The sequence below is a fragment of the Tachyglossus aculeatus genome, chromosome 8 (assembly GCF_015852505.1).
Source record: "Tachyglossus aculeatus isolate mTacAcu1 chromosome 8, mTacAcu1.pri, whole genome shotgun sequence".
NCBI classification, from domain to species: Eukaryota; Metazoa; Chordata; class Mammalia; order Monotremata; family Tachyglossidae; genus Tachyglossus; species Tachyglossus aculeatus.
In genome coordinates this window covers 21,569,835-21,595,385 of record NC_052073.1, presented here as the reverse complement: position 1 = coordinate 21,595,385, position 25,551 = coordinate 21,569,835, and the positions used below count along the sequence as shown (strand labels likewise).

Below are 25,551 nucleotides of genomic sequence, written 5' to 3'. Positions count from 1 at the left end.
TGATGGTTTCTTTGGTTCATGATTTTATATCTTCATTATTGGGCTGGGAGGTGCTACTTTGGAGAATGAGGACAATAAGGCAGGAGAGAATGACAAATGGTCAGAATGAATCCCAGAATGATTTGATTTTTCCTGCAAAGTTTCACCGCTATGACTTCTTCTTGAACTGCCCCCAAAGCCAATGGCTGTAGTATGTACTTAAACCTGAATTCCCACTAGTAATTATAACAATAATAATAATAATATCTGTGGAATTTAAGCACCCGCTATGTCCCAGCTTTTGTCTCAGAAGACATCTACCTTCAAAGGAAGGTGAGAATGATCCACTAATACGAAAAACCAGAAGCTCCACAAAGTGAAGCTTGAATTTCGGGACCCACCTCAATCAATCAATCGTATTTATCAGTGTCTGAGTGGTTGACCAACATTTTGCTTGTGTCTCCAATGAAAATTTCTCCATAGGAAAGGGAGCTAGAGCAGGTATTGGAAAGATGAATCCGCCTCGTAGATTGGGGATGAATCTAATGAATCTAACTTTCATCATCTGGAAGTGATCTGGAGCACAAGCAAACTAATTTTCAGATGATTGCTCATGGAGCAATTATCTACATCACAAAGCACTTACATTGACTCTGGGCTCTCCTTACTCAGGGGAGCTTGAAGTAATAGTGAGGTGAGCAGTTTACTCTCCCACCTCTTATTGATGGGTAACTCCAGTGTTTGCCCATGCACCGACACATTAAGCAAAAACTCTTCACTATTGACTTTAAAACATGCCATCACCTTACCCCGTCCCACCACATCTCGCTACTCTCCTACTACAACACAGCTCGCACACTCGCTCATCTACTGCTAACCTTCTTACTGCACCTTGATCTCTCCTATCTAGCCACCATCGACACTTTGCCCACATCCTGCTTCTGGCCTGGAGTGCCCTCCCTCCTCAAATCTGAAAATCAATTAATCTCCCTCACTTCAAAGCCGTATTGAAGGCATAACTCCTCCAGGAGGCCTTCCCTGAGTAAGCATCCCCTTCCCCTTTCCTCTTCTACCACTCCCTTCTGCGTCACCTTGACTTGCTCTCTTTGTTCTTCTCCCATCCCAGCCCCACAGCACTTATATAGGTATCTGTAATTTATTTATATTAACATCTATCTCTCCACCCTTTAGACTGTAAGCTCATTCTGGGCAGGAATATGTCTGTTTTTGTTGTATTGTGCTCTCCCAAGTGCTTAGTACAGTGCTCTGCATACAAGTGCTCAATAAATATGACTGAATGAATAATAATAATAATAATAATGGCATTTATTAAGTGCTTACTATGTGCAAAGCACTGTTCTAAGCACTGGGGAGATTACAAGGTGATCAGGTTGTCCCACATGGGGCTCAAAGTCTTCATCCCCATTTTACAGATGAGGTAACTGAGGCACAGAGAAGTGAAGTGACTTGCCCAAAGTCACACAGCTGACAATTGGCAGAGCTGGGATTTGAACCCATGACCTCTGATTCCAAAGCCCGTGCTCTTTTCCACTGAGCCACGCTGCTGCTGACAGTTGGCGGAGCCGGAATTTGAACCCCTGACCTCTGACTCCAAAGCTGGTGCTCTTTCCACTAAGCCACGCTGCTTCCCCAATGAATGAATGAATGTATCTATCAATCATATTTATTGAGCACTTATTGTGTGCAGAGCACTGTACTAAACGCTTGGGAGAGTACTATATAACAATAACAGATTGATCAATTAATAGCATCATGGCCTAGTGACAAGAGCACAGGCTTGGGAGTCAGAGGATGTGGGTTCTAATCCCAGCCCTGCCACTTGTCTGCTGTGCAACTTTGGGCAACTCACTTAACTTCTCTGTGCCTCAGTTACCACATCTGTAAAAGGGGGATTAAGACTGTGAGCCCCATGTGGGCCAGGGACAGGATTCAACCTGATTATCTGGTATCTTGTCCTGTCAAGCTGTCGAGTTGTCACTGACCCACAGTGACACAGTGGATACGTCTGTCCCTAAATCCCCACCTCCATCTGCAATCATTCTGGTAGTGGATGCATAGAATTTTCTTGGTAAAAATACAGAAGTGGTTTACCATTGCCTCCTTGCACACGGCAAACTTGAGTCGCCTTCCTCGACTTTCTCCCATGCCGCTGCTGCCCAGCACAGGGGAGTTTTGACCTGTAGCATATTACCTTCCACTCGCTAGCCACTGCTCAAGCTAGGAATGGAATGGATATGCCTCTGCTTGACTCTCCCTCCCAGAGTCGGGACTGGTAGAGTGCAGGAAACTCTCCAGGTGCGACTCTGAGAGGATGGCTCAGTGGAAAGAGCACAGGCTTTGGAGTCAGAGGTCATGGGTTCGAATCGTGACCACCAATTGTCAGCTATGTGACTTTGGGCAAGTCACTTAACTTCTCTGTGCCTCAGTTCCCTCATCTGTAAAATGGGGATTAAGATTGTGAGCCCCCCGTGGGACAACCTGATCACCTTGTAATCTCTCCAGTGTTTAGAACAGTGCTTTGCACATAGTAAGCACTTAATAAATGCCATCATCATCATCATACCTGGTATCTACCCCAGCACTTAGAACAGTGCTTGGTGCATAGTAATTGCTTAACAAATACCATAATTATTACTCCTGTTATTATTATTACTCTGAACAGTACACTATACTAAATAGACACAATTCCTACCTTATCCTATGCCAGGTAGGGAAAGCAAAAGAGTTTAAAGACATGTTCAGGTTCTACTAGGAGGAAGATATGGGGGACTGGATGAATATCCAAGTGCTTAGGGCTTAAGGATTTAAGAGATGTGGAAGACAAACGGTGATGGCCTGGTGGAGAGATCACAGGCCTGGAAGTTAGAAAGACCTGGGTTCTAATCCTGGCTCTGCCACTGGTCTGCTGTGTGTCCTTGGGCAAGTCAATTAACTTCTCTGTGCTTGTTACCTCAACTGTAAAATGGGGATTAATAATATGAACCTCACTGGGAACATGCACTGTTTCCTACCTGATTGGCGTGTATCTACCCCTTAGCACAGTGCCTGGCACATAGTAAGCACTTAACAAATATGATTTTTAAAAAAGGTTGAAGTGGAAGTGGAGGGGGAAAATGGGATGGAAAGAGTAGATACTGATCAGCAAGGGTTTACCAGAAGAGATATGATTTTGAAAACAGTATAACCTCTCTGGATTTGTGAATAACAAACCTGAATCCAAAGAGCTGCTGCGTCACCTGTACATCTTCTTCTTAATAATTATAATAATACTAGTATTTGGGAAGCACTTTCTATGCGCCTAGCACTGAATTAAGTCCCAAGTTAGATACAAGATAATCTGGTTGGATGTAATCCCTGTCACACATGGGGCACACAGCCTACGTAAGTACTGAATCCCCATTTTGCATATAAGGAAACCGAGGGCACAGAGAAGTGAGTGGTTTGCCCAAGGCCACGCAGCAATCCAGTGGCAAAGCCAAGATTAGAACCCGGGTCTTCTTGATTCTTTAGTCTCAGCCTGTGTAACTTCATTTTGGGTTCTGGCTGACCACCCAGTATTCTTAAGGGGGATGAGGGCTGCTGCTACTGCTTTATTGGGCTGGATTTCCCTATGAGGCAGGGAAGAAGGGAGAGCTGACCAGTGGAAGAGGAGGTTTCCTTTGTCCCTTCATGCCTTGTTTCTGTTGTATTATGAATGATATTTGCCTTTCTTTTGGAGTGTGGGGGAGGGGATCCTTCGAGCAGAAATGATGCAGCGAAGACAAAGTTTTAATAGTCCTTGGGGTGAATAGAAACGGTAGCAATAAGGAAGGGAACAGAGTTTCATGTCAGATCATGTGTGATATAATCTGGCATGGATGTTACCTTCAGGGAATCTGTAATACAGGTGAATAACCTGTAATTACTGGGTTATACTGACCTCCCATGTCAAAACACTGGAAAGAAGGAGAAGAAGGTAGGTGAAAGAGCTAGGAGCAAGTCCCTTTGGGAAAAAAAGATGTATCACTTCTACTTGACACTTTCAACATCTTTTACTCTCTGGATGAAACTGAAAAAATAAGAAAGTGAGGACTGCTCCCCTGATGGCTGGGAAACCCTGCTGACAGAAATGGAAAATATCAGAATGAAAGAGATTGCCAAGGGTGATCACTGGACATTTCCTGCCCCTATAAAATCACAGGTGGAGATGAAGGCCCTGGGTCCAGATGTCGTGAGATCCAGATTTGGGAATGAGATCCAGGATTTCCAGCTTCCTCACACTGAACCTCCAAGAGCTAGAAAATCAATTTTTGAATGCATGGTCTCACCAATGTCTTATCTTTAATGGGAATCATGCCAGAATGACAGAATCCCTCAGGGTTTAGCTTAAACAAGTCATTTACACACAAATGTCCTCCTATCAGTTCCTCAAATACTTATTTGAGGAGAAGGGCATGGGGAGTGCTGTGTGTGTGTGTGTGTGTGTGTGTGTGTGTGTGTGTGTGTGTGTGTGTGTGTGTTTTCACACCATCTGCAGATCAGGTCTCTGGAAATTTCCAAATAGATATGACTGATTTGAGAAATTATCCAAGTTTTTAGGTTACTCCAATATGGAATGGTTGAGTTGAAGGACCCCATCTAGCCCTTTCCCTGTTGCTGTCAGAGTGGAACAGGGCTCTGGTAGGTCAGGTCAAGTCATCTTCGACCTATTCTATGCTGCCACTCTTGAGGATGCCAAGAGAAATCTGGAAACTGGAGCCAGTATTCATTCCGATCCAGTGGGAAATTTTTCCAGCCCAGCAGTTGCAAACTTTATCCAAATTCTTTAGGCATTGATCTATAGCTTTAATTCTATTTGTTCTGACGTTTTTGACACCTGTCTTCATGTTTTGTTTTGTTGTCTGTCTCCCCCTTCTAGACTGTGAGCCCATTGTTGGGTAGGAACCATCTCTATATGTTGCCAACTTGTTCTTCCCAAGTGCTTAGTACAGTGCTCTGCACACAGTAAGCGCTCAATAAATACGATTGAGTGAATGAATGAATGGCTTAAAAACTACCCTATGCAAATGTCTGTGCTCTGAGGTACACACACAAGAAGACATACAGGTGATTAAGAATCACTTTAACAATGGAACATAACACTGTGGTCTAACACGTCTGAAGGAAACAGAAGTCATGTACCAGTTTGCAACATAGAAACCCTACATACAACCAAAGATTTTAATCTGCAGTGCAGATTGTAGCACCAGACTCTGCTATTTAGTCAGGTTTCCATTCACTGATGCCCAGATTGAGAGCTATAAGACTAACAGCATGCTCTTTGCAAGACTGAAAGTCTGAGTGTGGCAACAATGGGGTATCAAGCTCCATACTGAACTGAAACTCTCCCAAGACAGTTTATCATGCCCAACCTTCCATATTGCTGTGAAACCTGGATCTACTAATGAAGACACCCTCAACTCCTGGAGCAGTATCATCTACAAACCATATACAACACTAAACGGAAGGACAAGGTTACCAACAATGATGATCTTGGAACACTGTCAGCTCATCAGCACTGAAACGATGCTCAGAATGAAACGGTTCCTCTGAGTTGGACAAGTGATGAGAATGGAAGACCGCAAGCTATCCAAGCAGCTGTTGGATGAGGAACTGAAAAAGGGAGCCTTCAAGGTTGAAAGACAGATTAAAATACAGGGTGAAACTTGGCCTCAAACATCGCCCATTTGAAGAACACTGCAGCAGATGGAACAACCTATGGGACAGAAATCAGGAGATGGTTGCTCTCCGAGAGCAAAGACTTCAAGAAGATCTAGGCGTAAGGAGTCAGAGTTAGCACAGACAGATCCAACGTGAGGCAAACCCTCAGGTCCTCCTCTTCTTCCTCTTCAAGACGACCAATCCGTTAATGGTATTCATTGAGCACTTACCAGGTGCAGAGCACCATACTAAGTGCCTAGGAGAGTACAGTACAATAGAGCATCGTAGATACAATCCCTTCCCACATGGAGTTTACAGTCTAGAGGAGGAGACAGGCATTGAAATTCATACAGATAGATGAAAGGGACACCCGCATCCATGTATTCTATTTCAAGGCTGAACATAGAATGGTAGGAAGGCAATCTCCGTGGGGAAGAGCCATTCTCCAGCAGGAAAGAGAGAGGGCAGCGGCTTCTCCTACAGTATGGAGGCCTAAGGGAGGCAAGAAAATCAGAAAATCTCATGAATAAAAGCTCTCAGGAATCTCCCTCTGGGTGATGAAGTAAGTCTTTCCTCATGGTCATTGGTCCTTATCCACAAGGAATCCACTCATAACTGCCTGTGACATTGTTTCCCCATTTCTAAAGAAGTCAGCTAGCTAACCCTCTCCTTTCCACAAGGGAAGCTGTGTGAAATCTCTAGACTGTAAGCTCATTATGGGCAGGAAACATTTCTGCTCATTCTCTTGCATTGTACTCTCCCAAGTGGTCAGAACAGTGCTCTGCCCATAGTAAGTGCTCAATAAATACTATTGATTGGTTGATTGAAAGAATGATATATAGCTTGTGAGGGATGCTTTTCTTCTTCCTGCATATGTAGTGTGAGTGGGAGATCATTCTATGTATCTGGAATGGGATGGAGGGATGGATTTTGGAAACCTTGATTTCAGTTCTGTTGTTTTTTTTTCCCATTTAGTTTTTCCCTGGAAAATGGGGTCCCTATATTGAGTGGATTTTCAGTTAGAGAAATGGTAGAGTGGAACAGGATGGTCAGCAAGGGACACTACTCAAACACACAGACACAGAACAAATAGAGAAACAGAGCTCACTCTTTGTGCTGTTGTCCAGATTACCGATGGAGGGCTGCTTGCCAAATAGATCCTTGTTCCTTGCTCTAATAGATCTAATAGATCCTTGCTCTTAACTGTTTCCACTGCAGAAATCCCCCAGATGGAGTTAAAAGGAGAACTGGGGTAGGGACAACCTTGTGGAAAACAAGTAGGGTGTCAATCAATGGTGTTTATTCAGCATTTATTGTGTGCAGAGCATTGTACTAAGCACTTGGAAGTAATTTAAAGAAATAACTTATATTATCTTGAGTGTCTTGTTCCTCCGCCAAGCATTTCCAAGCACTTAATACAATGCTTTTCACTCAGCAGGCACTAAATAAATAAGTACCATGACTTCTATCACTACTACTACTGGTACTACTACTAAGAAGCAGCATGGCCTAGTGGAAAGAACACAGGTCTGGGAATCAGAGGATCTGGAGTCTAACCTCTGCTCTGCCACTTACCTGCTCGGTGACCCTGGACAAATCACTTATATTCTCTGTGTCCCGGTTTCATCATCTGTAAACTGGGGATTCAAAATCTGTTCTCCCTCATACCTAGACTGTGAACCCTGATTGGGGCAGGGACTGTGCTGGACCTGAATATATTATATCTGCCCCAGCACTTAGCACAATGCTTGGGACATAGTAAGCACTTAATAAAATACCACAGTTATTACTATCATCACTGTATAGCAGGGTAATTAGGCTCCTGATTGAAAAAATCAGCACTGGGGACTTGGGAGTCATAATAATTATGGTACTTATTAAGCACTTACTATATGCCAAGCATTTTTCTAATCTCTGGGGTAGATACAAGGTAATCAAGTTGAGCACAATCTCTGTCCCACATGAGGCTCACACTCTTACTCCACATTTTACAGATGAGGTAACTGAGGCACAGAGAAATTAAGTGACTTACCCAAAGTCACACAGCTGATGCGTCGCAGAGCCGGGTTTAGAACCCACGACCTCCAGCATGGAGAAAGGAGAAATGCAGGAACTTGGTTCAGTACCGTAACTGTAGCCCGGTGGAACCCAAGTAAATGTGTTTCTGGACCCCTAGATTTGGAATATGGGGGCAGTGAGAAGAACCATGCAATAAAACCAAACTAAGGTACTTTGGCTATTCCTTAATGAAAGAGGGAGACTGACAATTGCCTCAGTAGCTTCTAACGGCATTTCCGAATGTTGCTGCCAAGAAATTTATGAGGAAATTACACTCCCGTTACGTTACGGTATAGTGCCCTTTCTATACGTCGTTTGATGCTATTCAGATCTTGGGTATTGTTTGCTTTGATTAATTGCACAGTCCTATTTCCCAAGTGATTTGGTGCTTGTAATAGCATGCGTCTGACGGCCTGCCCCCTGTTATCCCTGCTCAGATCTGCTTAGGCCGCAACAATGCCACATGGTGCGAGAGGTTGGCGCTTAGAGTGTTTGGTCAGAGCTGGAAGGCATTGCTTGAGCAGATGTACAAGGTCCCAGGATGGGAATTGAAGCGTTCGCCAGTGCTGACGGAACCGAGTGAACCCAGCTGGGAAAGGAGAGGCAGGGAGAGCCAGGGAGCAAACAGGATTGGGGGAGGGGGATGGCATGAGAAGGAACAGTGAATTTCAAAGAATTGCGGTAGCCTTAGGAAGGCTGTCCATGGGGATGGGAAGTGATGTGGGAGCCAAGGTAGAAGAGGGACAACAATCCAAATCCCTGGCTAGAGGGGCTGATTGGTTGTGGAATTCTGAAGGCCGAATCAGAAAAGTGAGCCAGTATCTCCTTCTTCCCTTGCTGTAGTCTGAGCTGCACTCAATCCATTTTTTTTCCCCAAAAAATACACACATATTTGCCATGGCCTAGTGGATAGAACATGGGCCTGGGAATCAGAAGGAGCTGGGTTGTAAAGCTGACTCCACCTCTTGTCTGCTGTGTGACTTTGGGCAAGATGCTTAACTTCTCTATGTCTCAGTTCCCTCATTTCTAAAATGGGAATTAAAACTGCGAGCCCCATGTGGGACAGGGACTGTGTCCAACCAGATTAATTTGTTTCTACCCCAGTGCTTAGAATAGTGCTTGACACATAATACATGCTTAATAAATACCATTATTATTGTTATTGTTATTATAATTATTTAAAACTATTTAAATGTGGGTGGGCATTTGTATGGTGATTTTATTGAGGATTGGAAAGGTTCCTTGTGGGGTAAGGATTGTGCCTACCAACTCTATTACTCCTCCCAAGCACTTACTACAGTACCCTGCATAGTATAACCGCTCAATAAAATTCACTGATCAGTTCATGTATTAAATTGACTCTCACTCTATCCAGAGAAGGGAATAGGAATATTTCCCACCCTCTTATTCTGTCACAGTCTCTCTCTCTCTCTCTCCCTCCCTCCCCGCTTTCCAAAACTTCCTCGGTCTACCTAGAGAATCATTTCTCTCTGGCTTCAAACCAGTAGTCACTCATCTCGGACTTCATACCAATGAGGGTACAGTATTCCCCCACCCCAAGCCCCCACCCTCAAGATAATTCTATCTTCTTATTTATTATTCCATCTTTCAGATGCCAAAAGTAAAGCATTGGGAATCGATCAATCAATTGTATTTACTGAGCACTTACTACATGTAGAGCACTGTACTAAGTGCTTGGAAGAGTATAGTACAACAGAATTAGCAGACACCTTCCCTGACCATAATGAGTTTACAGTCTAGAGGGATAGACAGATATTAATGTAAATAAATAAGTAATTTATAATATGTAAAGATACATATATAAATGCTGTGGGAAGTTAGGAGATTTTTCTAATGTTGCCTGTGTTCTTGATTTGGATATTTCAACAATCACACTTTAGTATAAACTTAAGATGTAGTCTCTGATCTTCAACTTACGTATCTAAAGAATCAAGTTGGACAACTCATACCAGATCAGGAACATGCCATTGCTTATTTGGCTTCAAGAAGACTACATGCCTTCCCTTATCCTCAAGATTTAATAATCACCTGCATTCCTAATTAATTTTCTTGCCCACCAAATTTGCATCGTCTCAGCATTCAGTTTGTACATTTTCAGTAAAGCTAGAGAATTTTTCTTACGCATAGGTTTGTAACAAAATGTCATGACTGAAGGTAGTGAAGGACCTTGCCCTGGGCTGAATAGGGGACAAGTGAGGGAGATGGCGGGGAAGGAAACATTGCATCTCAAATATGATACAAAAATAATGTGCAAGGGAAAAACTGGAAAGAACTACAATAATCCTACCTCTGTACTCTCTGGGGACCAAATCCAGTTCCAAATAGAGAGTAAGATATTTGAAGAATAAGGAATACAATCCAGGAGTATTCATTTCCTATTTTTATTGTGGGTTACTTAATGACCTTCTTTTGAAATGCTGCTGTTGTAAAAAGACAGTTGTCATGGAAACGTGGAGTGACGTGCAGGGAATAGGTATACAATGCATTTCTTTGTCATGTCCAGCTGACGGGCTCATCCTCTGCTTAGATGTGTGAATTTATGTGAAGAATTAAATATTAACTGGATGCTTTGCCATGGAGAGAGGCGGAAGCATACATAGCAAAGATGGGAAGGGAGAAGGAGATGAAAGACAGAGTATAAAGGCATTCAGAAGCCCCTGTGTAAGGCAGGGAACACACTGTCAAACCCAAAATAGTAAAACTTGGAACAGGTCCCTTTTTCTGCATTGTGTTTTAGTGGATGACATCGTTCTTACCACGTGGCAGAGAACTTGCCCTTCCTGATTCCAAAATGGCCAGATATGTGGACACAGGCTCACATACTTGGCTGGCTTGTTTCTCCTTCTCAGATACCTGCCTCCACCTGCAGAAGGCTAGTTTCTAAGAGCCAGCCCAAAATGGCTAAAAGTTCAGAACTGCATTCAGAAGGGTTTGTTGGCTGGAAGGATGATTTGACTGATATTCTCACCCCAGTCTCTGAGGAGCACATCAGTTGGCCATTCATTTATTCATTCAATCATATTTATTGAGCGCTTACTGTGTGCAGAGCACTGTACTAAGCGCTTGGGAAGTACAAGTCGACAACATTATAGAGACGGTCCCTATCAGGGCTTCATGCTTGGGTCCAGTTCTTCTTTCTTCTCTGTACCTGTCTCATTTCAGGAATTCCAGCCCAAATTGGGAGGGGAAGGGAACAAAGAACAGATTTCTACTTTCCAAACCTGTTGAGTAATGAAACAGAGGGTTCTATGGTTTATTTTCCTTTCCTGACATTGCATTTTTCTTAACCCTCAGAAAATGAGTTCCGGGGTGAGCTGTTGAGTCAGAGGTGGACACGTGGAGAAAAGATCAGCAGCTGTGAGACTACAAACAGCCTACACAGCAGACACATCAAGGTGAGAGGCCTGGGCAGATTTGGTGGAGGCCAGGGAAGGACTGTCTGGTCACTGAGTCATATTCATTTGCCCTCTTGACACTAAACTGCAGCATGGCCTAGCAGAAAGAACACAAGCCTGGGGGTCAGAAGACCCGGGTTCTGAAACCTGACTTTGCCACTTGCCTGCTGTGTGACATTGGACAAGTCACTTCACTTCTCCGTGCCTCAGTTTTGTCATCTGTAGAATGGGATTTCAATACCTGTTCTCTCGCCCACTTAGATTGTGAGCCCCATTTGCGTTATGTACTGTGTTCAACCTGATTATCTTGTATCTACCCCAGTACTTGGCAGAGAGCAAGCCCTTAACAAATACCATTATTATTTCTTACAGTCACAGATTCCCTGTGAGAATTACTACAACTGCTATGACTATTACTACTAAGACTGCAAGCACCTCCTCTAGACTATAAGTTCCTTGTGGGCAGTTTCATACTCTCCCAAATGCTTATTACCATGCTCGGCACACAGTAAACACTCAATAAATATCATTAATTAAAAATTAATAATAATTATGGCATTTGTTAAGTGCTTACTATGTGCTGAGCACTGTTCTAAGCACTGGGGTAGATACAAGGTATTCAGGTTGTCCCACATTGGGCTCGCAGTCTCAGTAGTAATAATAATAATGATGATGGCATTTATTAAGCACTTACTGTGTGCAAAGCACGGTTCTAAGCACTGGGGAGGTTACAAGGTGATCAGGTTATCCCACGGGGGGCTCACAGTCTTAATCCCCATTTTACAGATGAGGGAACTGAGGCACAGAGAAGTTAAGTGACTTGCCCAAAGTCACACAGCTAACAATTGGTGGAGCTGGGATTAGAACCCACATCCTCTGACTCCCAAGTCCTTGTTCTTTCCACTGAGCCATAATTGATTCTTCTACTACACTACTAATGATAGTGTTTATTAGGAGCTTACTATGTGCCACGCATTGTGCTATGGGCTGGGGTAGGACCAGATCATCAGATCTGACACAGTCACTGTCCCACTCAGGGCACACAACCTAAGAGGGAAGAAAAGCAGGTATCTTTACCGCATTTTCCAGATGAGGAAGCGGGGGCACAGAGAGGTTAAGTGACTTGTCCAAAGTCACACTGTAGGCAAGTGGCTGAGCGGGAACTAGAAGCCAATATCCTGGCTCCCAGTCCCATGGCCTTTCCACTAAGCCACACTGCTTCCAAGGAGACCCCTTTCTTTAAGAAATGCTTGAGAAAAATCTCAGGCAGAGAGGGAAGTACCTCAGAATAGCAGAGGAAAAATGCAAAATGTATTTAACCAGTCAGAGCGGAGAAGCCTGGCAGTCATAAAAAGCAGCTGCCATCCAATCCCAGAATGCTTCAAATGAAAATGACTTTGAAAGGTCACCAAGTCCAACCCCCTGCCTCCGGACATCATGACTATACTAATTCATCATAGTGAAATGAGGATCTGATTTTTAACAGCCTCTATTACAGGAGACTGTATAACCTCTCTTGGCTACTCATTCCAGTGTTTCCCAACTACTGCTGTCAGGTTTTCCAACCTAAGGCCCTCAGGGTACAGTCAGAGCCATTTCTGCTTGTTTTGCCCTTATCATCAATGAAAGATCAAGCCCAGCAACTTGACAATTCATACCCAACCGACTGCTAGATTAGAAGGTTTCAGAAAACATGAAGCTGGGCCTCTTTTTATGTCACTAGCATTTCCTTCTTTATTTTAGCTGAATGGAGCTTGAAGATTCATGAGAGCTGCCCGAGGGATTTTGGAAATGGGGTAACCCCCACCAATCAGTAAATCAGTCATATTTATTGAGCACTTACTATGTGCAGAACACTATACTAAGCACTTGGGAGAGTACAACGGAATTAGCAGACATGTTCCCTGCTCATAAGAAGCTTGTAAGGGGTGACAGACATTAATACGTATAAAAATTTTGTAATATATAATTTAAAGATATGTACATAAGTGCTGTGGGGATCTGGGTGGGGAGAATATCAAGTGTCCAGGGGTCACAAATTGAGATGTGTAGATGACACAGAAAGGAGAGCGAGATGGAGAAAAGAAGGTTTAGTCCTGTAATTTATTTATTTGTACTGATGCCTGTCTCCCCTCCTCTAGACTCTAAGTTCACTGTGGCAAGGAATGTATCTCTTAATTTTTGTATTGTACTCTCCCAACTGCTTACTACAGTGCTGTGCACACAGTAAGTGTTCAATAAATATGACTGAGTGAATGAATGAGTGAACTTTCTGGGCTCACCTAGGTACAGGGGATTTGAAGGCAGAGTAGGCTTCAGGGTTCTCTTTAGAAGGCACTTCTTTTGAATAAGATGTTAGAAATCTAGGTCCAAGCTACAAGCAGAATGAGAAGGCTCAAAAGGTCCTTTGGCTAAGAGAATTTTTTTTATTACACATTGTTCAAATTTGTATTCGAGAACTGAAATATTTGGTAGAATTGAGATTGCGGTGGTGACTTGTGAGGTTCCAGTCAGACTGACACTGAGGCCATATGAGATCTTTCTCAAAGAGCATGTTGAACAAGTTTAGAACAGTGCTTTGCACAAAGTGCTTAATCAAAAAAAATCCAACCTTGCCATATTTGAAATGTTTGGGATACTCCAGGTTTTCAAAGTCACATAATGATTCTATTTATTTGAGCATTAGTCCCTCCCAACAGCTGTATTTTAGGCATTTTGGAAGTGTTACCCAAATTGATCTGGGGATACAGGAAAGGATTTGTCAATAGAAACAAAGAGTAATGAGAAAGGTAGCATGGGCTGAGGATGGAAGGCTTAAATAGAATATGCTGAACCAGATTGCAGAAAGGGAATGAACCAAGGGACAATGGCAGAGGAAGACCAACATTCTTGATGCCTCTTGGGAATGCTCTGATCATGCATCTGATGAGTAGAGAAGACGAAGGTGTGCAGTTGAAACTAAAGAAATTAGAACTCCAGGTAGAATTTCTCCTTGCAGGTCTCAAATGGGATGAAAAGAGTGATGGGTAAGGTTGCTCTTTTCATAAATACAAGTGAAATCGCAATCCTAGACTCTGGAGGCCTCTACTGACAATGCTTTTGTATTCAGGCTGAGTTTGAAGCCCTGGTCCCTTTCAGTGTAAGCCACTGGGGGCTGTTAAATTGCTGAACAGGTTATTGAATGGCATTTTAATGACATAGCGAATAGAGTGTCCATGAAAAGCTTGGGAGTGTTTTATGGGACTTGCTCACAGGGTAGCCCTGAGGCAAAGCTGTAGCAAGCTTATCCATTTTGTAAGGCACAAGGAGGATGCCAGCTCCTTGTTGCAGTTTGTCAATTCACTGAATTTATTAAAGGTTTACAATGGGCAGAGTACTGTGCTAAGGGATGGATGGGAGAGTACATTGGAGTGGGTAGACCTGGTCCCTCTCCTCAAGAAGCTTACATTCTAGTGAGGGAGACAGACTCAAAAATAATTTTCTGATCAGAAGAAAGAGAAGAAGTGTGATACGTACAGGAGTTAATGATTAGGTAATGGGTTTGTAAAATATGTATAAAAGTGCTATGGGCAGTTATGAGGTTATGAGTGCTCAGGGTCATAAAAATACTGAGATGACAAGGGCTATAAAATCTGATGGTGGTCTGTTGGATTTGAATGGGGAGGGATTCTAGGTGGGGGGAAGGATGCAGGCAAGTGGTCGGCAGCAGGAGAGAAAAGAACTTGACATAGTGAACAAGTTAGCTCGGGAAGAGTGAAGAGCGAGCTGGGGTGTAGTAGGACAAGAGAGTGGGTAAGTTGGAAGGAGATAGTTGATTGAATTCCTTAAAGCCAATGGCTTTGAATTTCTATCTGATGCAGAAAGGAATGGGAAGTCTTGGAGGTTTTTGAGGAGTGGGAAGACATGCCTATAATAACATTTTAGAAAAGTGATTCAGACAACAAAATGAAGTATGGCCTGAAGAGGAAAGGGACTAGAGTCAGGAACACGAGTGAGGAGGCTGATGCAGTAATCAAGCCAGTATATAGCAAGTGCTCGGACCAGCCTGATGGCCTTTTGGATGGAGAAGGCGTGGAAGTGGATTTGACAGTATTGAAAGAGCATAGAATGAGAAGAGAATGAGACATAGACAAAAACCTTCAGGGGCACACACAGTTAAAAAATAATAAGTGCAGAAAGCGCAGACAGAGTGGTAAGAATAGATCCAGGAGAGAAATGTTCTACTAAACAAATGTTAGATAATGTTACCAAGAGAAGGAAGTGATCCATAGTTACAAAGGCAGATGAGAGATTGAGGAGGATTAAGACAGAGCTGAAGGAGGAAGCCACTGGTGACCTTGAAGAGAGCAGTCTCAGTGGAGTGAAGACAGAAGTTGGATCAGTGGAGTGAAGGCAGAAGTTGGATTGTAGAGGGTTCAGATGAAAATTTAGGAAAGGGAATTCAGGCAGTAGGTATACAGGATCCACTAAAGGGTTTAGAGAAGGATGGAAGGAGTGAGGTGGGACGATAGCTGGAGGGTGTAGTGGGATCCAGAGGTGATTTCCTTAGGCTAGAGGAGACAGGGACAAATTTGAAGGTAGAGCAGAAGGAACCATTAGAGAGTTGCAGATGGTAGTCAGATAGTTAAGAAGAGTGGGTGCAAGTTCTTTTTTTCTTTACCAGATAAAAAGAAATGGGGCTGAAGAGCTTCTTGGGAAAAATGGAGGAGAGACAGCATTTGCCATAAATCTTTGTTTGAATGAAATTCCTGGGCTGAGAGTTCCTGGACTTTTCAGTAGTCCAAAGTAGAATCATGAAGTCAGAGCGAAAGAAAAGACTTCAGTGAGGTGATCTCCCTGTTTCCAGGCAGGACTCCTGCCAAACTGTCCAAAAAGGTTAACTGCCTACATTTTTATGACATCTCCAGAGAAGAATGCGTCTGGCCCGGGAAAGTCAAATTCCTGTTATTACCACTGACACGCTAGGGTAACAGGGCTGTCCTGCTAGGTCATCATTACTGAAGGGACCACACGCCAGGATCAGGGCTTATTATTTATTATCTTTATTAAAACTCCCCCATGGGCCCCAGATGCCAGGGTGCCCCATCCTAACATAACCTGCTAGACAGACACCTCTGCAGCAAAAGCTTGTGTCTTTTACAACCAAAGAAATCCAAATTCCCAAATGCTTCCCAAACTCCTGCCATAGTTCCCAGTCCATCAAAGAGGACTTCGGGATGAGCCAGGTCCTCCTTTCTTTTGATGATCCTGTGCGGGATACTCTTCTCAAGGAGATTCCTCTTCTGATGATGTAAACGGTTCTAATTCCTCTGCCATTTGTTTACTGTACGTAGGAACCCTGTCCTTGAGAGATCCTTGTTTTAATAATGATTGCTGCGGCATTCGGTAAGCACTTACCTATGTGCCAGTCACTGTCCTAAGTGCCGGGGTGGATACAAGCAAATTGGGTTGGACACAGTCCCTTTCCCACATGGGGCTCACAGTCTTCATTCCCATTTTACAGATGAGGAAACTGAGGCACAGAGAAGTGAAGTGACTTGCCCTAGGTCAGACAGCAAACAAGTAGTGAAACTGGGATCAGAACCCAGGTCCTTCTGACTCCCGGGCCTGTGTTCTATCCATTAGGTCATGCTGCTTCCCAGCACGCTTTGACGCTAGTATGTGTAAACCTTCTTGAGCAGTTCCAGTGCTGATCAGATTGTGTTCCCTGGACTGATGCAGGCTCAGTGAGGGTATCTTGCTGCCATTATTCTGCAGTTGGCACTCCATGTGCCCAGTGGCCCCCTGGACCACTGGTAAGACCTGCCTGGGGAATGTGTAAATGCAGATGTTCTAGCTGTGGCAAGTGAGACGGGATCCCAAAGAGCAGCTTTGCCGGTCCCTTGTACTGAAGACTGCTGTACTGTTGCTCCATAATGTTAGGGATGGGTAAATATCATATTTGCACTGTAAGTTTTATCAAATGAAAACTGACAGTGCAGCTTCATTAGGCTGCTTATTATAAAGCTGTAATTTTTAATTTGGATTTTGGATGAGCTGTGATCTCACATTTAAAGATGTCAAGGGAAAGCCTCCCAAGGCGTGAGGTAAAGCTCACCGCACAGGGCATCCTTGCTATAAAGCAGCGAGGAAGCCAACTGCAACTGCTAGTTTATTCGGCTGCCAACAGCCCGATTCATGGATGAAATGCCAGGGGGATTTACATCAAACAGTGGGAAGGGCCCTTCGGGGAGAGGGTGAAGCCACAAGGTGGGACCACAGTAACAGCTAAGAGCTGCAGAACCACCTCAAAGTTTTCAAGATAGACTTGCCTTTTTGATAGTAGATGGGGTTCGAGGTGGTAGCAAAAATGTTTTCAGGGGATCTAGAAGCCTGCAGATTTTATGTCGCAGGTAATGTTGGATTTAAAAATATATTTGATTTTGTGATAGACAACTCAGATATTTCTCACCCAGATAACGGAACCACAGTGCAGCTAGCAAAGAAGGGAGAAAAGATGATCATCATCATCACCATCAATCATATTTATTGAGTGCTTACTATGTGCAGAGCACTGTACTAAGCGCTTGGGAAGTACAAATTGGCAACATATAGAGACAGTTCCTACCCAACAGTGGGCTCACAGTCTAAAAGGGGGAGACAGAGAACAAAACCAAACATACTAACAAAATAAAATAAATAGAATAGATATGTACAAGTAAAATAAATAGAGTAATAAATATGTACAAACATATATACATATATACAGGTGCTGTGGGGAAGGGAAGGAGGTAAGATGGGGGGGATGGCGAGGGGGGCGAGGGGGAGAGGAAGGAAGGGGCTCAGTCTGGGAAGGCCTCCTGGAGGAGGTGAGCTCTCAGCAGGGCCTTGAAGGGAGGAAGAGAGCTAGCTTGGCGATTGGGCAGAGGGAGGGCATTCCAGGCCCGGGGGATGACGTGGGCCGGGGGTCGATGGCGGGACAGGCGAGAACGAGGTATGGTGAGGAGATTAGCGGCGGAGGAGCGGAGGGTGCAGGGCGGGCTGTAGAAGGAGAGAAGGGAGGTGAGGTAGGAGGGGGCGAGGTGATGGAGAGCCTTGAAGCCCAAGGTGAGGAGTTTCTGCCTGATGCACAGATTGATTGGTAGCCACTGGAGATTTTTGAGGAGGGGAGTAATATGCCCAGAGCGTTTCTGGACAAAGATAATCCGGGCAGCAGCATGAAATATGGATTGATAAACCAGGACACAAACAGCTCAACTAAGAGTTCTGGAAAGCTGTAAACTGGACAGCTTAGGGGGTGTCCAGAGTCTCTGGGAGCCTCTAGAGGAGGTGAATTTTAGGAAAAAATAGAGTGGAAAAGCCATTTATTTGGGGAGAGGCATCCAGAGTCTCTGGGAGCCTCCAGAGGAGGTGAATTTTAGGAGAAAATAGAGTGGAAAAGCCATTTATTTGGGGAGAGGCATAGCCACATGACAAAAGCATAGGCCTGAGAACCAGGAGATCTCGTTCTAACCCTGGCTCATCCAATTTCCTGTCATGTGACCTTGGGCAAAGCATTTTACTTCTCTGTGCCTCAGTATTGATAGCTGTAAAATGGGGATGTTACCTGCTGTCCTTCCCCCTTAGACTGTGAGCCCCATGTGGGACAGGGACTGTATCTCATCTGATTGTATGGTGTCTACCCCAGTTCTTACTAAGGTGCTTGACGCATATAAAATGCTTAACAAATATCACAATCATTACTGTTATTAGCATTACTATTATTATTGTTTATTTATTCATTCAATCATATTTATTGAGCACTTACTGTGTGCAGAGCACTGTACTATGCACTTGGGAAGTACAAGTTGGCGACATATAGAGACAGTCCCTACCCAATGACGGGCTCACAGTCTAGTGAGCTTAACACAATGTTTCCCACTGCATTCCGGACTGCAGAGGTCGCTTCTGTAAATATTAATATGTAATAATAAAGGTAAACTAAGGGACTATGGTTGGGATTTTCCCCCGCTTTTTCTTTTTTTTTCCTCGGGGCAAGGTGCTGGTTGAATGCACTAATCATGAAAACACTGGCCTAGTAGCTGTGATTAGAGGCAGAGGCCAGGTACAATTCCTCTACATGGGTTCTGCTAATGCACCTCAATCTTGACCTCCAGCTCCCCCTGCAATACCTGTCCCAGACCCCTCCTGAGCAGGGCCTGTCAATCACCACAAATTGCATCGTGACTCAGTAATACAGACAAATGTCCCCTTGAGATTCAGGTGTGGACACCATGCGTCCTTTCCAGAACTGACTGACGTAAAATGTCTTTTGATCCCAGGTCTGCAGAGATGAAAAGAGCCTGAATGGGACCTCCTACATTACTTTATTCTTCTGTTCTGGGTTTTACAATAATTTAACTGTCAGACTTTCCTACCAATGTAGCTACAATGCTAGGATTTGTGTGCATGTGTGGACGCGTGTGTGTGTCACACACATGCAGATCGATCCTTGCATGTTGAATTCTGAGAGTCCCAAGAAGCATTATTAGCTGTCTGACATTGGCCTCAGTGAAAAGATGCAAACCCTTCTGGTCATGGCCTTTGACCCCAAACTGAGCTGACTCTCCTGAGGACTTTGCTGCATCCTGCAAACCCAGTGAAAGCATTCTCAGTCCTGGTGTCCAATGTTTGACCAAGACTTTTCTAACGGATGAGAACTGGCTCTTCTGTACTTCCTACCCAGTAAAGTGAGTGGTTCACGGCTCTTCAAAGGGCCCTCTTCTCTACTGCAAAATGGCCATCAAGGGAGAAATACCAAAAGCTAAACAAAAAGCCACCCAAAGTGGTGCTTAGATGCTTGTAGTGGTGCAACAGACAGCTGAACAATCTGCTCCTTCCTCCTCTGCTTTGGTTTCTGCTGGCCCAAGTGGGTTTTTTTTTACAACCCAGGAGAGAAATCACACCATTTATTTTATCGAATGTTTTGCTTGTGTCTCTTTTTCATGAATACTGCATCACATATGAATTCTAGTAGCTCACATAATTCATCCTCCTCCCCAATACTCTATCCTTGACCTCCCTTTCCTCCCAAGCCTTGAGAAAGAGCTCTGGAATGGAAACTATTGTCCCTATTCTTCCAGTGCCTCACATGGATTCTAGACCAGACAACTGTCTCTAAATATGTTTGTTTCCTCAGAGCGCTGGGGCTATTGAATATACATAGAGTATTAACGCTGACCTTGGGGAATTTCAGCATGGCCTTGATGATATATTTGCATAGAGCCGTCAAAATCACATCTTGGATTCCCCCTGCTTGAGTGGATGACTGGTGTATACAGAACCTCAGATTTTAATGTTTGTAAATAAGGCAGGGTAGGCACAATTTTAAACAGGTTCAAACCTTCCTGTTTAATATGCATTTTGTATTTTGAAGCCTTTTTTGTGCCGATAGGTTGGAGAGGTGAGAGGAAAGGGACTTACAGATAAGCCATTGAAACTCCAAGCCAAAAAGCGAGCTTAGGCATCTTAACAAATACTATATTATCTCAACATAAGCAAGCACAAGTACTTCATAAACCTTTTTTCAGTGGTTTGGTTGTTGGTGAGATTTCCTTAATATAATTTTAAAAAGTTTTACTTTATAATACTAGGTTAGCTAGGGTCACACTGCCTTATAGTTTCAATTCAGGTAGCTCCTTTGATGGGTTCATCCACGTTCATCAGTCAGTGGTATTTATTGAACACTTGCTGTGTGCAGAACACTGTACTAAGCACTCATCCAGGAGTAACCCTTCCAGAAAAGAATTGAAGGGAATTAACAAATAGTTTGGCCTAGTAGAAAGAGCACCGTTCAAGCCTGGAAGTCAGAGGACCTGGGTTCTAATCCCAACCCTGTCACTTGGCTGCTGTGTGACTTTGGGCAAGTCACTTAACTCTCTGTGCCTCAGTTTCCTCATACGTATAATGGGGGTTAAGACTTTAAGCCCCTTGTAGGATGGGACTGTATCCAAGCCAATTATCTTTTATCTACCCCAGTGTGGTTATTATAGTGCTTGGCACATGGTAAGCATTTAACAAATACTCTTGTTGTTATTGTTATCATTATTATTATTGTTATTATTATTATTATTATGTACTTCCCTAAAAAGCAAGAAATATAGTTTTCCCCTTGAAAATGCCTGCAGTAGAAACATTTTGCTCGAGATTCAGAATCTTATATGTGGGCAGTGTAGAGGACATTCTAATTCCCTGTAAGTTTCATTTTGTGTATGTGTTTGTGTGTGTTTAGAAACGAAACAACTCTCAATGCTCCAAACATTGAGTACTACAACACAACAAGGGACAGCCTTTTTGTGTACCCATTGTGTCTAGGATTGTGGGTCCCACATTGGCCTTTCCACCATACATGAACTTCACCATCAGTGCTGTCTTCTTGGAATTTGAAGGAAAACGATTATATGAAGAGAAAGAGAGGGAGAGAGAGACAGAGAGAGACAGAGAGATAGAGCACAAGCACAAGAGCTAGAGGGAACAAGTAACATTCAGATGTTTACAGAATGCTTAGGGAATGTGTTGGACAGTAGTTTTGAAAACTGTGTGATTCATTTTGACAATAACTAGAATTGGTTGGAAGACAAGTGCCTTCAGTTGTCTTTGTTCTACGCCGCCTTTACTGTCCTGGGAATTGGTTGCACGTGGTTCTTCCCAAAAAGGGACCTTAAGGAGTTATGGCTGGGTAGAACTAGAATGCTGATGCTGTTAGAACTATTTAGTATTAGTTTATAATTACAACCAATTCTCAATTATCCATTGAAATGGGAGTCAGGGATAGCATGGATAATTGAAATCCACAGAAGATACTGAACCTTCATTTCAGCAAGATAGTTTAATCTCCTTCCCCATTAAACCTTTTTCCCAGGGGCACTAAAAAGGATCAAAATTGTCCACGTTGAATTACGCATCCTTTCTTTCCCTGCCTACCCTCTGGCGGAGGGGCTAATGAACAGTAAAGTGGACAAAATGTGGGACGCAGGAGTTACTCTGGAGAAGCTGAAAGCTTAATTCTTCATGAACGTGGGCATTTGATATTTGCCCCACCCTTAGCTCTGCACCATTTATTTACCTATCTATGAATTATATATCATAGGTTGTTTATCTAAATATGTATCTCCCCCTCTAGACTGTATATTCATTGTGGTCAGGGAACAGGTTTAACAACTCTGCTGGATTGTACTCTCCCAAGTGCATAGTACAGTGCTCTGCAAATAGTAAGCACCCAGTAAATATAATTGATTTATCATCAATCCCTGAATAGGTGAGAGTTGATAGTAGCGCAATACAATGATCCTGGCTTTAACTTGACAAGTGTTCAGAGGGGGGAGGGTGAGAGCCTGGTGGTATTTTGGAAGAAGGGAGAGAGTCATCCTAGCAGAGTCCTTCTCTCAATCAATCAATCATATTTATTGAGCGCTTACTGTGTGCAGAGCACTGTACTAAGCACTTGGGAAGTACAAGTTGGCAACATATAGAGACAGTCCCTAACCAACAGTGGGCTCACAGTCTAGAAGGGGGAGACAGAGAACAAAACCAAACATATTAACAAAATAAAATAAATAGAATAGATATGTACAAGTAAAATAAATAAATAAATAGAGTAATAAATATGTACAAACATATATACATATATACAGGTGCTGTGGGGAAGGGAAGGAGGTAAAAGATGGGGGGATGGCGAGGGGGATCAGGGGGAGAGGAAGGAGGGGGCTCAGTCTGGGAAGGCCTCCTGGAGGAGGTGAGCTCTCAGTAGGGCCTTGAAGGGAGGAAGAGAGTTAGCTTGGCAGATGGGCAGAGGGAGGGCATTCCAGGCCAGGGGGATGACGTGGGCCAGGGGTCGACGGTGGGACAGGCGAGAACGAGGCACGGTGAGGAGATTAGTGGCAGAGGAGTGGAGGGTGCCGGGTGGGCTGTAGAAGGAGAGAAGGGAGGTGAGGTAGGAGGGGGCGAGGTGATGGAGAGCCTTGAAGCCGAGGGTGAGGAGTTTCTGCCTGATGTACAAATTGATTGGTAGCCACTGGAGATTTTTGAGGAGGGGAGTAATATGTCCAGAGCGTTTCTGGACAAAGACAATCCGGGCAGCAGCATGAAGTATGGATTGAAGTGGGGAGAGACACGAGGATGGGAGATCAGAGAAAAGGCTGATGCAGTAGTCCAGACCGGATAGGATGAGAGCTTGAACGAGCAGGGTGGCGGTTTGGATGGAGAGGAAAGGGCGGATCTTGACAATGTTGCGGAGCTGAGACCAGCAGGTTTTGGTGACGGCTTGGATGTGAGGGGTGAATGAGAGAGCGGAGTCGAGGATGACACCAAGGTTGTGGGTTTGTGAGACGGGAAGGATGGTAGTGCCGTCAACAGAGATGGGAAAGTCAGGGAGAGGGCAGGGTTTGGGAGGGAAGACTCTGAGGTTCATTTAACCAATCAATAGTATTTACTGAGAACTTCTTTTCTGCAGATCATCGTACTAAGTACTTGAGAGAATCCAGTAGAGTTAGTAGATCTGCTCCCTGCCCTCAAGGAACTTTCAGTCTGATGGGAGAGTTAGACACCAAAATAAATTACTAGTAGGGGAAGTAATAGAGTATAAATGTTTAGGCATACATGTAACAAGGGAAGAGGGTCGAGAATCTAAATGCTTAGGTGATACAGAAATGCTTAAGTGTCAGTTGGGGGGAGTTGGGGGGTTACTATGGGGGGAAATGAGATTTATATGGGAAATCATCCAGAGCATCCTGTGATTTCAGAAGGGCACTAGTAGAGGTAGCATTAATCGAGCACCCACTTGGTGTGCCTTGGAAATACTGAATAACAGAGTGACATGTTCCCTGTCCACGAGGAACTGGAGCAGTGGTCTGCTGGATGTGAAAGGGAGAAAATTTCAGGGAAAAGGAAAGGCATGAGCTAGAGGTCAGCAGCAAGAGAGATGATAACGAGGCAAGGTGAATAAGACCGGTGAGGTTGAGAAGAATCCCCTATCTAGAAGTCTGGGAGGGAAGAAACTGTAAGCAAATTGCTTAAACTGATGAATTCACCTGTATCAGATGTCTTTTCAGCTAAAGGCAAGGCCTGCCATTGACTCCTGGTGGAAAAGAGAGAAGGTACAATGCCATGCACTTTGTTGAACAAGCATCTCTAGATCATAAGCTTATTATGGGCAGGGAATGTGTCAACCAAGCAATTATCCAGTGGTCTGCACACAGTTAGCGCTCAATAAATACCACTGATTGATTGAGGCTAGCTGTTGTAGCTCTTCTAGCTCAGGTTCTGGCAAAATTCAAGGACAGGGGATATTGCATCCCCTTACATTACGCTTCCCATATTAGCCACTGCAGGAATAAAACTCCAGGCACTGTTAAATAGCCACAAAGCGTGTTGGCTCTCAGTAGTAATTAGTTTCCTCTTCCTTAGCATACCCATGTTTGTCAACCACAGAGGTAAAGGAAAGCTTTCCTTTCAGAAAGATGACAGGGACAAGGTTAAGTGGGAAGCTGAACAAAGTCCCAGATAAACCCTCCCATTGTGTAACTCTCAGGAGTAGGGAAAATGCAGTTGGTGCAGATTTTAGAGGAAAAGCTGATTTTAAGGCAAATGGAGATCCTCTGCCTGAGAGCTGGTAAGGCCTCTTGCAACAGAGACAAGTTTACAGATACCTCCAACCCCAAGAGACTCAGATAGAAGGATGCCACCTTTCTCCTTTAAAGAAAGCAAGCTAAAGCAAATTTAGCTGTTTTTCTTTGTTCATTTCTTTTTGTGTTCTGGCTTCTGATTCAGAGTTCACATCATGGTAATACTTCCCTGCTAACAGACTAGTATGGGGTCCTTCTGGGAGCAGAAGGATGGCAGCTTATTTCATTTGCTTTGTTGGTCCCTGAGTTCGTAAATTAGTCAGCGTCAGTGAAATCAGTACTGGCAAATGTGATATGCAGATGGGTTTTAAAATATAGGTTAGCCTTTGTAGACCGGCAGGGAGCCAGAGAAAGGCGGGCATTTCTTAAAAGTCTTATATGATTAACTCTGGCTTGTTTTTTTTTTAAAAAAAAAGAGACAGAGAGAGAGAGAGAGAGAGAGAGAGAGAGAGAGAGAGAGAGAGAGAGCACTTTTGAATGGGACTAATGAAACATGTTAAATGTCTGGATAAAGAAACAATTATCTGCTGTTAAACTGTGTTGCAAAACATGATGTATTTGCATTAGTAAATTATCACCGACTGCCTCCTCTACCCACCTCCCCCGCCAGACTTTTAAGTGGCTTCTCTTGAAGACAGAACTCTTGAAATATTAATTAGAGTAAAGACATGATTTAAAGAAGATAGAAAGTGTGTAATACATGACCTAGATGGCAGAATTCCATTGACGGGCATATCCTGTGCTTTTGAATAGAGAAA

General features: G+C 43.7%; 1 protein-coding gene and 1 non-coding gene across 4 annotated transcripts in view; one reads left to right on the top strand and one right to left on the bottom strand.

Annotated features, from left to right (window-relative positions):
- MYT1 (myelin transcription factor 1) overlaps positions 1–25,551 on the top strand; it is a 130,220-nt gene that overhangs the window by 34,245 nt on the left and 70,424 nt on the right. For all 3 annotated transcript variants that reach the window (XM_038750427.1, XM_038750428.1, XM_038750426.1), the window contains exon 2: positions 11,053–11,153. The gene's annotated coding sequence lies outside the window, so the exon portion shown is untranslated. The remainder of the gene's footprint in view (positions 1–11,052; positions 11,154–25,551) is intronic.
- On the bottom strand, positions 2,176–2,313 carry LOC119931972. The gene has a single exon (XR_005452264.1). It is a non-coding gene; the product is annotated as a small nucleolar RNA SNORA7 (small nucleolar RNA).